The 14,362-nt window shown below is 43.7% G+C and overlaps 1 long non-coding RNA gene across 1 annotated transcript; it reads right to left on the bottom strand.

Moving 5' to 3' along the window:
- Nucleotides 1-1,744: 1,744 nt before the first annotated feature.
- On the bottom strand, nucleotides 1,745-11,423 carry LOC112407789 (uncharacterized). Its single transcript, XR_003004835.1, has 3 exons — nucleotides 10,713-11,423; nucleotides 8,988-9,214; nucleotides 1,745-1,912 (listed from the first exon to the last, which is right to left on the bottom strand). It is a non-coding gene; the product is annotated as an uncharacterized LOC112407789 (long non-coding RNA).
- Between the last annotated feature and the right edge of the window lie 2,939 nt (nucleotides 11,424-14,362).

Genomic DNA, 14,362 nt, shown 5'->3' with positions numbered 1-14,362 from the left:
TTCCTAAATGAAATCTTGATTTTATACTGTTTTTTTTTTTTTTGCAGTACGCGGGCTTCTCACTGTTGTGGCCTCTCCCGTTGTGGAGCACAGGCTCCGGACGCACAGGCTCAGCGGCCATGGTTCACGGGCCCAGCCACTCCGCAGCACGTGGGATCTTCCCGGACCGGGGCACAAACCCATGTCCCCTGCATTGGCAGGCAGAATCTCAGCCACTGCGCCACCAGGGAAGCCCTATATTCGTGTCCTTGTGTGAGTGAATTTGTAGGAATGCTCATGTGATTGAGTGAATGTTTGAGCAGGTTTGTATGGAGTGAATTGTTTACAGTGTGGGCGACTGGGTTATGTCTATGTATTTGAGCACATTTGTGAGCATGTTCACGTGAGGGTATGAGGTATGAGCACATTTGTAGTGAGTGAATGTGTGAGCATGTGGGTGGGAAAGTACATGAATGTGTCTATATGCGTGAATAATTTTTCAGCATGTTCATTTGTGTGAGCAAATAGGAAACATGTTAATATAAGTGAATGTGTGAGCATGTGCATATATGTAAGCATGGACATTTGTGAGAGTGAATTTGTGAACTTTTTCACGTCTTACAGTGTGTTATGTGAGAATATTTGAGTGTTGAATAAATGGGGGTGTTCAAGTGTGTGGAACTTGTGAGCATGTGCATATATATTTTCATGTTTGTGTGAGTGAATATGTATATTTGTTTTCATGAGCTTGTTAAGGTGAGAGTGTATTGTATGTTAAATCTGCGAGTGAATCTTTGTGTGTAAGTGAATGTTTGAGTTGATGCTGAGTGTGAGCATGTTTGTGTGAGAGTGAATAGGTAAGCATATTTCTGTTTGTGAGTGTGTTAATGTGCCTGTGTAAGTGAATGGCTTCAGTGTCAACACAGTCTATATGACTATGTCTCTGTAAGTATGAATTTGTGAGAATGCATGTTGTGCCAGTTAATGTGTGAGCATGGTCCTGTTTTTGAGTGTGCTAATGTGTGTAAATGAGGAAATGTGCTCATGTGAGATCTGTGAGTGTGTCTTCTTTGTGAATACATTTGTGAACATGTTCAGGTGAATGAGGGAATATGTGCACTGGTGGTAGCATATGTGAGTGTGTCTACGTGTGTGTGAGAACTGAGGACGTTTGTGTTAGTGAATATATGAATACGTCTGTATAAGAGCATGAATTTGTTTTAGTGAATTTGTATGGTCATGGGTGAGAACAGGTAGGTGTGTGTGAGTGAACACTGAGATGTTTGTGCATGTGAATGAGTAAATACGGGAGTAAGACTGGACACGTGACTTGTATAAATCATAATATCTAAGAGTATATATGCAAATGACTTTTTAACATGTGTGTGTGTGATTGAATGTGTTAGCATTTGAGCGTGTGATCATGTTAAGATGGGGATGCCCGTGTGTGACTGAATGTATGAGTATGTCCTTGTTGAATGTGTGTGTGTGTGTGTGTATATATATGTATATATTTACACATATATTTACATATATATATATTTATATATATAAGTGAATCCCTTTGCTGTACACCAGAAGCTAACATAATGCTATAAATCAACTACACTTCAATAAAAATATATTAAAAAATGAAACACAGTTATGAAGCCATAAAAAAGGTACAAACTCTTAGTTATAAATTAAATAAGTCATGGGGATGTAATGTACACCATGATGACTATAGTTAATAATACTATATTGTATATTTGAAAGCTGCTAAGACAAAACCCTCTTAGGTTTGCTCTTAATAAGAGATTATAATAGGTTTTTCCTTACCTCCTAAGTAATCTCCGTAGAAAGCAGAGATTCTGTGTCTTATCAGAATAATTTCCTGTGCTTCTTGTTGATTTATCATGTCCTTTATTTGTAAGATAAATGAGTCTTCTTACTTCTAAAAGACAGAAGGCTGTTTTTAATCACATTATTTCCAATATTTACTTTTGAAATCTTTTATTAGTACTCTGGTTAAATAGGTGGCCAAACAGTTTCTTAGTGACCCATGATTCTATTTAGCCAAGTGTACAAATCTTTTGCCATTTCTAACAACTTGTGATATTTGGTCTTTCCAAATTCAATTCCTAAATGAAATCTTGATCTCATACTGATTTTTTTTTTTTTGCAGTACGCGGGCTTCTCACTGTTGTGGCCTCTCCCGTTGTGGAGCACAGGCTCCGGACGCACAGGCTCAGCGGCCATGGTTCACGGGCCCAGCCACTCCGCAGCACGTGGGATCTTCCCGGACCGGGGCACAAACCCATGTCCCCTGCATTGGCAGGCAGAATCTCAGCCACTGCGCCACCAGGGAAGCCCTATATTCGTGTCCTTGTGTGAGTGAATTTGTAGGAATGCTCATGTGATTGAGTGAATGTTTGAGCAGGTTTGTATGGAGTGAATTGTTTACAGTGTGGGCGACTGGGTTATGTCTATGTATTTGAGCACATTTGTGAGCATGTTCACGTGAGGGTATGAGGTATGAGCACATTTGTAGTGAGTGAATGTGTGAGCATGTGGGTGGGAAAGTACATGAATGTGTCTATATGCGTGAATAATTTTTCAGCATGTTCATTTGTGTGAGCAAATAGGAAACATGTTAATATAAGTGAATGTGTGAGCATGTGCATATATGTAAGCATGGACATTTGTGAGAGTGAATTTGTGAACTTTTTCACGTCTTACAGTGTGTTATGTGAGAATATTTGAGTGTTGAATAAATGGGGGTGTTCAAGTGTGTGGAACTTGTGAGCATGTGCATATATATTTTCATGTTTGTGTGAGTGAATATGTATATTTGTTTTCATGAGCTTGTTAAGGTGAGAGTGTATTGTATGTTAAATCTGCGAGTGAATCTTTGTGTGTAAGTGAATGTTTGAGTTGATGCTGAGTGTGAGCATGTTTGTGTGAGAGTGAATAGGTAAGCATATTTCTGTTTGTGAGTGTGTTAATGTGCCTGTGTAAGTGAATGGCTTCAGTGTCAACACAGTCTATATGACTATGTCTCTGTAAGTATGAATTTGTGAGAATGCATGTTGTGCCAGTTAATGTGTGAGCATGGTCCTGTTTTTGAGTGTGCTAATGTGTGTAAATGAGGAAATGTGCTCATGTGAGATCTGTGAGTGTGTCTTCTTTGTGAATACATTTGTGAACATGTTCAGGTGAATGAGGGAATATGTGCACTGGTGGTAGCATATGTGAGTGTGTCTACGTGTGTGTGAGAACTGAGGACGTTTGTGTTAGTGAATATATGAATACGTCTGTATAAGAGCATGAATTTGTTTTAGTGAATTTGTATGGTCATGGGTGAGAACAGGTAGGTGTGTGTGAGTGAACACTGAGATGTTTGTGCATGTGAATGAGTAAATACGGGAGTAAGACTGGACACGTGACTTGTATAAATCATAATATCTAAGAGTATATATGCAAATGACTTTTTAACATGTGTGTGTGTGATTGAATGTGTTAGCATTTGAGCGTGTGATCATGTTAAGATGGGGATGCCCGTGTGTGACTGAATGTATGAGTATGTCCTTGTTTGTGTGTTTATATATATTAACAAGAGAAGGTGTGAGCGAGTGAACGTAAGCATGTATGAGTGTGTCTTGCGTGTGAATGAATTCGTGGGCATGTTCTCGTGAACAAATAAATGTGTGACCAAGTCTGTGGGATTGAATGTGTGACAATGTAGATGTAAGTGCGTCTATGTGTGTTAGTAATTTGTAAGCATGTTGTGAGTGAACAGGTGTTCACCTTGAAGCATGTTAATGTGTGGGGGTATTTGTGTGCGATTGTGTGAGCGTTTCTAAGTATGAGCATGTTCATGGACAAATGAAGACATGAGCATGTTCCTTTTGTGATCATGTTATTTTATGGAAGTTAAAGTGTATATACAGGGACTTCCCTGGCAGTCCAGTGGCTAAGACTTTGCCTTCCAATGCACGGGATGCAGGTTCAATCCCTGGTCGGGGAGCTGAGATACCACACGGCCAGAAAATCAAAACAGAAAACAGAAGCAATATTGTAACAAATTCAATAAAGACTATAAAAAGAAGGTCCACATCAAAAAAAATCTTTAGAAAACAGTGTATGTACATATAAGTGCAAATGAGTCTAGTGTGTGAATGATTTTGTGAGTGTGTTCACGTGAGTGAATACATGTATTATCATGCTCATGTGACTGAATGTTCACACATGTTTGTGCAAGTGACAGAATGTGTAAGACTGTTCGTGAGTACAGGAGTGTGACTGTGAGTTAATCTGTCACTGTGCCCTTTGGAGTGAATTGTGAGCATGTTTTCATAAGTAACAATGTGTATGTGTGCATGTATATTATCAATTTTTGTGTCTGAGTAAATTCACAAGTTTATTTGTGTGTTTGAACACACATATGAGTGAATGGTAATCAAGTTTTATACTTAATATGTTGATATGCATCTGTGACTGGGTGTGAGAATATGTGCAAGTGATTGTGAATCTCTATGTGTGCAAGCCAATTTTAAACCATGTTTGTGTTTGTAAGTGAACATGTCAATGCGTGTGAGCCTAAATTAAAGTACACACATCAGTAAATATATGAGTGTTGATACATGAGTGAATGAATATATGGTTATATGAGCATATTTTCACGAGTGAGTGAAGGTGTGAGCATTTCATGTGTGTAGCCATGTTGGTTTGAGTAATAGTCGTTCGTCTGAGTGAGTGAATGAGCATGTATCTGTGAGTACATAAGCGTCTCCACCAGTATGAGTAAACGTCTGAGCGTGATCATGTCAGGGAATAAATGTGTGTGCATCTGTAAGATTGATGTGTGAGCCTATTCAAGCATAAGTGTGTTGGTGTGAGTATATTTGTGTATTTAACACATATTTGTACCTATTCACGTGTATGAGTAAATATGTGAATTTGTTCATGGAGGTTAGCTTGCTCATGTGTGCGAGTTAATCTGTAAGCATACTAGTTTGCATGGGGTTGCTAATGGATGAGTAAACTTATGAGTGAATATGTGAGCATCTACTTGTGAGTGTATATGTACATCGGGGTGTCTGAACATGTGAATTTCATGATGAGCGTGAAAATGTTTATTTACAATTGAATGGGTAAGTGTGTTCCTATTTGTGTTCATTTGCATGGGCAAAGGGTTTGAGAGTGTACATATGTGCACGATCTGTGCACGTGAGCCTAAATTAGTATGTCTTTAGGTTGGAATAAATTTGTGATCATGGTTGTATGAGGGAATGGACGTTTGGGCATTTTTGGGTGTGTGAGTGAATGTTGCAAGTGTGTTTATGTATGTGAGCTTCTTAATGGAAGAATATATTTCTGGGAGTGAAAGTGTGAGTGTGTGTTTGGAAGCATGTTCATTTGCAAGTGACTGTGTAAGCATGTCCCTGTTTGTGCTTACATGCACAACCTGTGAGAGAATGTGTATGTACATGTGACACATATGAATGTCTTGTGCATGAGTGATACTGTAACCATGTTCATTTAAGTGACTGGGTGAGCCAGTTTGAGTGAATAAATGTGTCAACATATTTTATGAATGTCACTGAGCATACATATAAGTGTGTTCATGCCAGTGAATGAATATATGAATGTTATTTGTCTGTCAGAGAGTTAACGTGAGGGTGTCTTTGACTACGTGAGTGAATTTGTATGCAAGTAAATGCGTGAGTGTGTAATATGTGGGATAATAATTTCTGTCGGGAATGTGGGAGCATGTTCATATGTGGAGCAGGCACTCTGGGGACTTAACATGTAAGTATATTTACATATTGAGTATGACTGCACGTGTGATCAAGTTCATACGTGTGACTGTTGATGAGCATCAGCACATGTTTGTGAGTATGCGTGAGTTTGTCTCTGTGCGAGAGTAACTTTGTTTGATGTTAACAGTGAATGAATATATACGCATGCCCTTATTTGAGGGTGTTCACCTGTGGGTGACTGTGTGAGCATATTCATGTGTGTGAGGGATTGAGTGTGTTTGTAGGTGAATAAACGTGTAAAGGCACTCACAGGTGAGTGACTGTGCAAGCAGCATGATAAAGTGAGAGTATATCTGTGTGTGACTGAATATGTGAGTATTTTAGTTTGTGAGCAGGCTAACGCATGTGCATAAGTGAATACGTGGCTGTGTCCATGTAAGCAAATACAAGTGTGCCCGTGTATAAGTGAATTTGTGAGCAAACTCATGTGACTGAGTGAATGTGTGAACGTGTCCATATATGTGAGTCTGTGTTTGTATGAATTCTTGAGTATCTTATTGTGTGAGTAAATAGTGAGCATGTTTGTATATGTGAGCATATTAATGGGAGAGGGAGAATGGATATGTGTGAAAATGAATTTATGGGAGGGTCGCTATGTATGTGAATGAATTTGTGAGCATGTTTGTGTGCATGAGATTGTTGATTGTGTGAACCCATTAACACCAAGTATGCCACTGTGTGGGAGTGAACGTGTCAGTGTGTTGATGTGTGTGAAGGAACGTGAGTGATCTTGCGTATGCGACCATATTCATGTGTGCAATGAATTCGTAAGCACTGTCATGTATGTGAACATGGTATTTCAAATATATCTGGGTGCCTGAATATGTAGATACATGTTCCTAAACCAGGGTATCTACAAGTGCTAGTAAACCTGTGAGTGAGTGTGTGAACATGTGCATGTGAATCTTTAAGCGTGTTTGATCGTGTAAGCTTGTTAATGTTTGATTACATTTGAATGAGTGAACATGTGAGTGTGTATGAATTTATCTGAGTGTATCCATATGCATGAGTGAAGGTGTGAACTTCATGGTGTGTGAGCATGTTTGTGGGTAAGTGAATATGTGAGCATGCCTGTTTGTGACTGTGCTAATGTGTGCATGTGAGTGAATGTGTGAGTTTTACATGTGAGCATACTTGAGTGTGTGTTTGTGTGTGTGAGTGAATCCGTGGGCATCTTCATTTTACTGAGTGAATATGTGACCAAGTTTGTGTGAATAAATGACTGTGTAAGCAGAATGTGCTTAAATTTGCCATCTTATACATTGCTGTGACTAAGGCAACATGCAGGTTTGTTTTGGTGGGCAATTGTATGTATGTTCTTTCTTGCTCAGAGTGGTGTGATTGTTGCTTGAGTTTCCTGCCAACTACCAGTAACAAACAGCTGGGTGGGCCAAGTGATTTCAAAAACAGATTGTACAATTGTCCCATTTCTGTCCCTGTTTATCACAAGGCTGCTGAATTTCAGTGCAGGGCTACCTGTTCCACTGCTTCCATTCTAAGGGAAATTTTTCTTGGGCAGCTGTTTGTATAGCTTTAACAGCCTCAGACGTGGCCTCTTGGGAGGTGGTCATGTAACGCTACCAATAGATTTCCTCCCAGATTACCTTTGCCACTGGGCTTCTCATTTTTGTTCTGTAAGATGGGATGTATATGTTTTAAGATCCCCCAGAAGAGTAACATTGGGCTGCAATTTCCCTCAAGTCTTTCCCAAGGGCTTATTAACGATGGCCTTGGTAAGCCTGACAAATTTTGTAAACGTTGTAACCAAGTAGCTGTCAATTTGGATGGAAAAACTCCCACGTAGGGCTTCCCTGTGGGCGCAGTGGTTGAGAGTCCGCCTGCCAATGCAGGGGACACGGGTTCGTGCCCCGGTCTGGGAAGATCTCACATGCCATGGAGCGGCTGGGCCCGTGAGCCATGGCCGCTGATCCTTAGTCCGGAGCCTGTGCTCCGCAACGGGAGAGGCCACAACAGTGAGAGGCCAGCGTACCTCAAAACAACAACAACAACAAAATACTCCCACGCAGAGACTGGTTAGATTTCTCCATGGGATCAAATATGTTTTCATGAGAACTGTCTTTGCTGTCACACCCAAAAGCTGTGATTGTTTACTGTGGGCAGTAAGTGCTGCAGCTGTTGAAGAACCCAGTCCCACTGAGTGTGATGTAAATCTTGAAGGTGGTATCGTAAGAACGTTAGGTTAGGAAAGAATTCCCAAACTGGATGAAGCTCCTGACATTTTAGACATGCCTTGTCCTGGGTATTATGTTGTATACATTCCTTTCCTTGTGTGTGTGTGTGTGTGTGTGTGTGTGTGTGTGTGTGTGTGTATTTATATATAAAATATGACCTACCAACCCGGGGAAAATTCATGATAAGTTGCCCTTGGCCAATTAGTGTAATTTTTTTTAGTGCAAGCTTCAGTAAATGGGACTTGTGCTAGAGAGAGAGAAATCATTATAACTACTAAGAAAAGAGACCAATAGTTGTTAAGGTATACGTTTTTGGCAGCATTTACATTCATCATTATGCCAGGGATTAGTAAGAGCTATAATTTTATCTAATTGTAACCCCATAGAATTTGTCAGTATGGCTCTTCATTATAGCATTTTTAATATGACTACACTGATCACAAGCATGCTGGCTGTACTACCGGGTGCATACTCTCCCTGGGCATGCCTTAAATAAGACTCAAGAGATAGTGGCTCTATTTGCTTAATGGCACTACTTCATAACACTGGGTCTCATCTGATTTGAGGTGAAAGTTGGCCCTGAGGGTTTAGAAGGTATCTATGAGTCATTAAGTGTTATCCGAAGAGTCTGGCTTAGCCAGAATGGGTGTTGCTAGTAGTAGAAGAGACAGGAGAAGGTCGCTAGCCTCAGTGTTGGTATCTGTGGTCATGTCGGTAGGATTGACCAACCTGAATAGCCAACAGCATGGCTCCCATTGTCCCCAATCTGACCTATGTTGTAAGAGTCCCTGTTGTGTGCATGTCGTATACTGTTTCCAACACACCCTGTCAACAGAAGTGTGTGGATTACTAGGGCTGGGTGAACCGCAAATAGACAGATAGTCAACAATGGCAAGGGCAGTAACTCCTCAGGTAAGAAGGGGCATACTAACAGGGTAGGGATTAAGGTTGGAGGTCACCTGTAGCCATCAGTAGGGGACCTGATTGTCCCTGGGTATTGTTCACATGGGGTTACCTGGTCTGGGAGAGGTTTCGTTCCACCCCCTGGGTTCCACAGTGCCTTTAGTGGAGCAAAGTACATGGATGGCAGATAAGGACACCTCTTTCTCCAGAAAGTGGTGGGTAGTTTGCTTGGCTTATACTGGATGACGAACGAACACAGGCTAAGGATGCTTTCAGAATCACTGGTCCACGTCAGGTTCTCATCAGGATCATGAAGGAAGTGGCTAAGCTCCGGGTTTTCTATGAGGGAGAAAGGAAAGATGAAAGTACCTGGTGAAAGTTTCTTTTCTGTGCATGGCAATGCCTGGGATCCCATGTCTGTGAAAACTGACAACCGGGTCGTGTCTGCTGTGGATGTGTACACCAGCAGAGAGAGAAATGTCTCTGTTGGGGGTCTCGTCATTTGTTGTGAATTTAAATATGGTGTAGTTATGCCACAGGGGCATGAACTTAATATAATCTGGACCGTGGGCAGTATTTTTGACCACTTGAAGGGCTACTGCCCTCCAAGTTCTCTCAACAGCCCTTGAGTTAAAAGTCCATTATGTCGGGGCTTCCCTGGTGGCGCAGTGGTTGAGAGTCCGCCTGCCGATGCAGGGGACACGGGTTCGTGCCCCGGTCCGGGAAAATCCCACATGCCGCGGAGCGGCTGGGCCCGTGAGCCATGGCCACTGAGCCTGCGTGTCCAGAGCCTGTGCTTCGCAACGGGAGAGGCCACAACAGTGAGAGGCCCGCGTACAACAAAAAAAGAAAAAAAAAAGTCCATTATGTCTTTCCATGATCCCTGCTACTGGAAGATGATAGGATAGGTGACAACCCCAAGCAGTGGTTTCTTGTAATGCCCATTGCTGGTTTGCTTTACAGGGATGTGGGAACTTTGGTCTGACGGGTTAACTTGTGCGGCAGCCCCAAGGGCTGTAAAAGCTATTTTGTCAGGCCCTCGATAATATGAGGAGAGGCCTGTGCCTTGCATGGATACACTAATGGAAGGCCTGTATAGAAGGCCGGGAGGTTATGGTAAATTAACTGCAGTGGCAGGGTATGTGGTGATTTTCTCATGGAGTTGCAGCACTCTAGTAGGGCCAGCTTTAGCTCAATCCAGTAGATCCCATTATCATTTGAGCAGAGGCCTTTGTTGCTCTACGGGGAGCTTCTGCCACTACCCAGGACATAACAGGAATCTCAAACCACAGGACAACTGGCTCTGCTCCAGTAAAGCCTTCAGTTTCAATAAGGGCTCAGTGCACCTCCAGAAGCTGCCTCTCCACTGGCCAATACCTTTGGACTGAGTCTGGGAGTCACTTATGCCAAAGGCCCATGGACATTTGGTCCAGCGGCTCCCATAAGTGAACGTTAGGGTGGCCAAAACTTCCAATTGTAAGTCCTGCCCTCAGAGCACTAGTGGGAGAGCTGAAATGATAGCCTTCTTTAGTTTTATCTAGTGCCTTTTGTGGCTCAGGTCCCCACGGAAAAGTGGAGGGCCAATGGGTGACTCCGTAGATGGGAGCCAGCAAATATTTGAGGTTGGCACCAGAATGCAAACATGCCTACCAAATGTTGGGCCTTCTTTACCAATCTGGGAGGTTGGCTGGAGCACTAGGAGCTTTTCTTTCACCCAATTGCGACTAGTTTACCCTTCTGAGTTTCAAACATAGCCCGGAAATTTAACAACCTAGGAGGTGCCTTGTACCTTATGGCGGGCAATTGCCCATCCCCTCTCAGGGAGGTGTTCACTCACAGCTGTGATGGTGTGTGACACAGAGTCTTGGCCAGGTCCAGTGACCAGGATATCGTCGATACAATGCCAGAGCTGAGTCTCTGCAGGAGGTGGCTGGTGCCGAGTAAGCATCTAGGTCCCGAATGCAAATCCCACGGGCAATCACGGGGGCATTCATGTACCCCACAGGTCACTGGGAAAAAGGTGTACTATTGATCCTCCAAGGGGAAGGCAAAGTGTGATATTTAACAAAGAGAACATGTTAGCCCAGTCTATGACTCTGAACCATTTACCAGTGTTATTCTGAATGTCATTCATTAAGGGAACAATTCATGGTAGAGGGGCTCTAATACAGGGAGCAGCCTTGTTTAACTCTCTCTAGTCTACAGACAGCCTGTACTCATTAGAAGTGGCTTTAAGCACAGGCCATACCAGAGAACTGAAAGGTGGGAATCCATTCCTTTCTTTAACTAAGTCAGCTAGGACAGGCCATAATCCTTCAGTGCTTTCCTTTTACTCAGTACCTCTTACACGGGTAGAGCAAGGTGAACTGGTTCCCACTGGCCAGCGCCCACCAGTGGCATCAAAACCTTAGGCCTTGTTTCATGAGGTTACCTGCTGACTGAGGAAGTCCATTCCAGTAATGGGAAAAGAGTCTCAGAGAACAACCAGCGCAGAAGCATCTTTTAGCAAAACTAAGCCCATATTAAAAGCTAAGCAGATGGGACTTCCCTGGCGGTCCAGCGGTCGACTCCGCAAGTCCACTGCAGGGGGCGTGGGTTCGATCACTGGTTGGAGAACTAAAATCCCGCACGCCACACAGAAAGTTAAAAAAAAAAAAAGCTAAGCAGATAATGACCCCTTCAATTAATTCTCCTCCAAAGCCCGGCATCTCCTGGCAGGGGGAGGGGGGCGGCGCTTTAAAGTATGAGTGCTTCCTGGGATTAGGGAGCTTTGGACACCTGTGTCCACCAGAGCCAGCCAGTGTTGTTAATAGTTTACAGTTCACGTGGTAAAAGGGCTACTGTCGGCCAGAAGAGGCCTGCTTTGAGACCAATGGGTCCTGATGTGGGAGCAGGTCCTTGCCACTGGCAGAGGTCAGGGGCAGACATGGAAGGTAAGGTTGTCTCTGAAGGAAAAGCCTGGCCAGGTTGGAGTCTGACTTTAGTAAATATTTTAATTGCTCCACAGATTTACCAGAGATCATCTAATATCTCTGGGCTCCTTGTCCCTTAGGGTCCAATACAAGCAACGTCTCTAGTTCATTTCAGGGTTCACGCTTAAGAGGGGGCCTGGTTTTAAGTGGTTTATTTGGCCGAGGAAGGGGGCAATCGCTCTATGGAGAGTAATTTTGATTTAGGCCAGGTGGGGTATTGTTAACAGGCAGCACTTGACTTTGAATTTGTCTTTCGTGAGTTTCTGTTAAATCCAGGGCAGCTATGTCCTCTTGAACTGTCTCAGGATGAGCCATCACTGTCAGGAAAGAGGACTTACATTTTTCAGGAGCGCCCCCTGAGAAACAACTTGGTGGACTCAGGACAAAATTCAGCCTCCTCGAGACTTGGCAAATCACCAGGCTGCATGCCATCTGTTGCCTGATAAGCCCATCCCAACATCCCCAGCTGTTGGAGGCTAATGTTTTCCTTTAAGAGTTTGCCCAGGATCACTATGAGGCCTAACGTAGGGTGGGCAGCCTTCTAAGAAATAAAAATCCACATCAACAACGTATCTACCTACTTATCTATCTATCTATCTATCTATCTATCTATCTATCTGTCTGTCTGTCTATCTATCTATCTATCTCCAAGGCCTCCTCTGGGACCATTCCTAGCTTCTGCACTAACTGCGTGAGATACTTCAGTAGGGACACCATTTTCCCATCCCACAGTATGGCAGTCAATTGATTAATTACATTCCCTGCTAGGTGGAGCTCACTGTCCCCCAGATTCTATACAGCCAGAGAGCCCTTTTTTCATTTGGCTCTTCGGCTACGTCCCTAAGGAGAGACTGGGTCTCACGGATGGGTGAGAGAAAGGATATGTTTCCTCCTCCACCTGAGAGCACACCTCACCTCCTTAGCCCTCCTACTTTGTCTTTTCTGTCTTTATTACTTTGTGAGTGGTTACCAGCAAAACAGAGGATAAATAACTGTCAGGATGGTATTGCACTGCCTTTTCTTCTAGAGGGCACCAGACCTCTTTTCCCAGGGTTCTCCAATTTGTCTCGACTTCCAAAGGAGTTAAGGCTCCAAGCAAAAACAACAGTGAACAGAGCCCGACACGTCTTGTGGTTTGGAGCATGTGTTCATTAAGACAGCCACCTCCAGGACTTCCCTGGCGGTCCAGTGGTTAAGACTCTGCGCTTCCATTGCAGTGGGCACGGCTTCGATCCCTGGTCAGGGAACTGATATCCCACGTGCCGTGCAGCCAAAAAGAACAAAAAACAAAAAAGACAGCCACCTCCAGGACTTCCCTGGCGGTCCAGTGGTTAAGACTCTGCGCTTCCATTGCAGTGGGCACGGCTTCGATCCCTGGTCAGGGAACTGATATCCCACGTGCCGTGCAGCCAAAAAGAACAAAAAACAAAAAAGACAGCCACCTCCTTCAAGTCCTGGGAGCAGCAGGAATATTCACTTCCGTGCATTCAGTCATTCTAAGTAATGCTTTTTTAAGCCCACATCCTTTGGGGGAGGGAGTAGAAAGATGCCATCTGCAACAGCAGGTCGGAGTGAGACAGCAGCAGAGACAGGCTAGCTGTTTACAAAGATGTCCTAAGAGACCAGCCTCGGCCTGACACCTCTGCCTTATTGACTCATTTACCTGCCATAGCCACGCCCTGGCCATGAGGATGTCCTCTCACCTCAGAGCACCCCAGATCACCAGCCCAGCTACAGGGAGCCTGTTATGGGATCAGAGGTAGCCCACTCTTGGTCCAGAGGCCCGCACTCCTCCCCTTTTCCTATTTGGGCCCACAGGTCTTACAACGTCTAGTACCTGCCTAGTGAGGGACCCAGGTGGCTGGGCGGATCTTTCTTGGGGAGCCCAGTGCCTCTGATCCCCAAAACTCAGTTACAATGGCATGGGTTGGCTCAAATACTGCTGCTGCTGCTTGACCAGGCTAATGACACACAGGGAGACACCATAAATACAGATAAAGTGTAATACAGCACAGAGCAATGCCATGCCAAACTGACATGGGAGAGTTCCACATTTTGAGTCCCAACCACTTAAGACTGTCCAGGATTGTTTTGCCAATGGATACTCCTCCTGACTGGGTGGACCCTATATTGATTTCTTGATTATCACCCAAATCCTCCACTTTCCTCATCAACACGAGTAATGAGTGCGAGGGATTTAGGGGCTGATCAAAGACTAAAGTATCACCAGAAAGTGGCAGTAGCACAAGATGACCTTTATCTGGGGGAAGCTTTCACAGCTTTGCATGCACGGGAAGTGTCTTAATAACAGGAGAACTTCCAGAGGCTACTGTGTGGGAGCACCACTCAGGAAAGAAAAGCAAGGGAAATGCCAGGGAAGAGCAGGTTCAGAGAGAGGACTAGTGTGTTTAGGTGACACCACTCAGTAGCATGATGGGAAGCCTCTGGGTCGGAGAGTACCAGAGGGCAGCAGTGCTGTGGGGTCTTTTATAACTACAGGCTTTATCTTATCTAT

Source organism: Neophocaena asiaeorientalis, unplaced genomic scaffold, assembly GCF_003031525.2.
Source record: "Neophocaena asiaeorientalis asiaeorientalis breed wild unplaced genomic scaffold, Neophocaena_asiaeorientalis_V1.1 scaffold1448, whole genome shotgun sequence".
Taxonomy (NCBI): Eukaryota; Metazoa; Chordata; class Mammalia; order Artiodactyla; family Phocoenidae; genus Neophocaena; species Neophocaena asiaeorientalis.
This window is presented reverse-complemented; position numbering and strand designations above follow the sequence as displayed.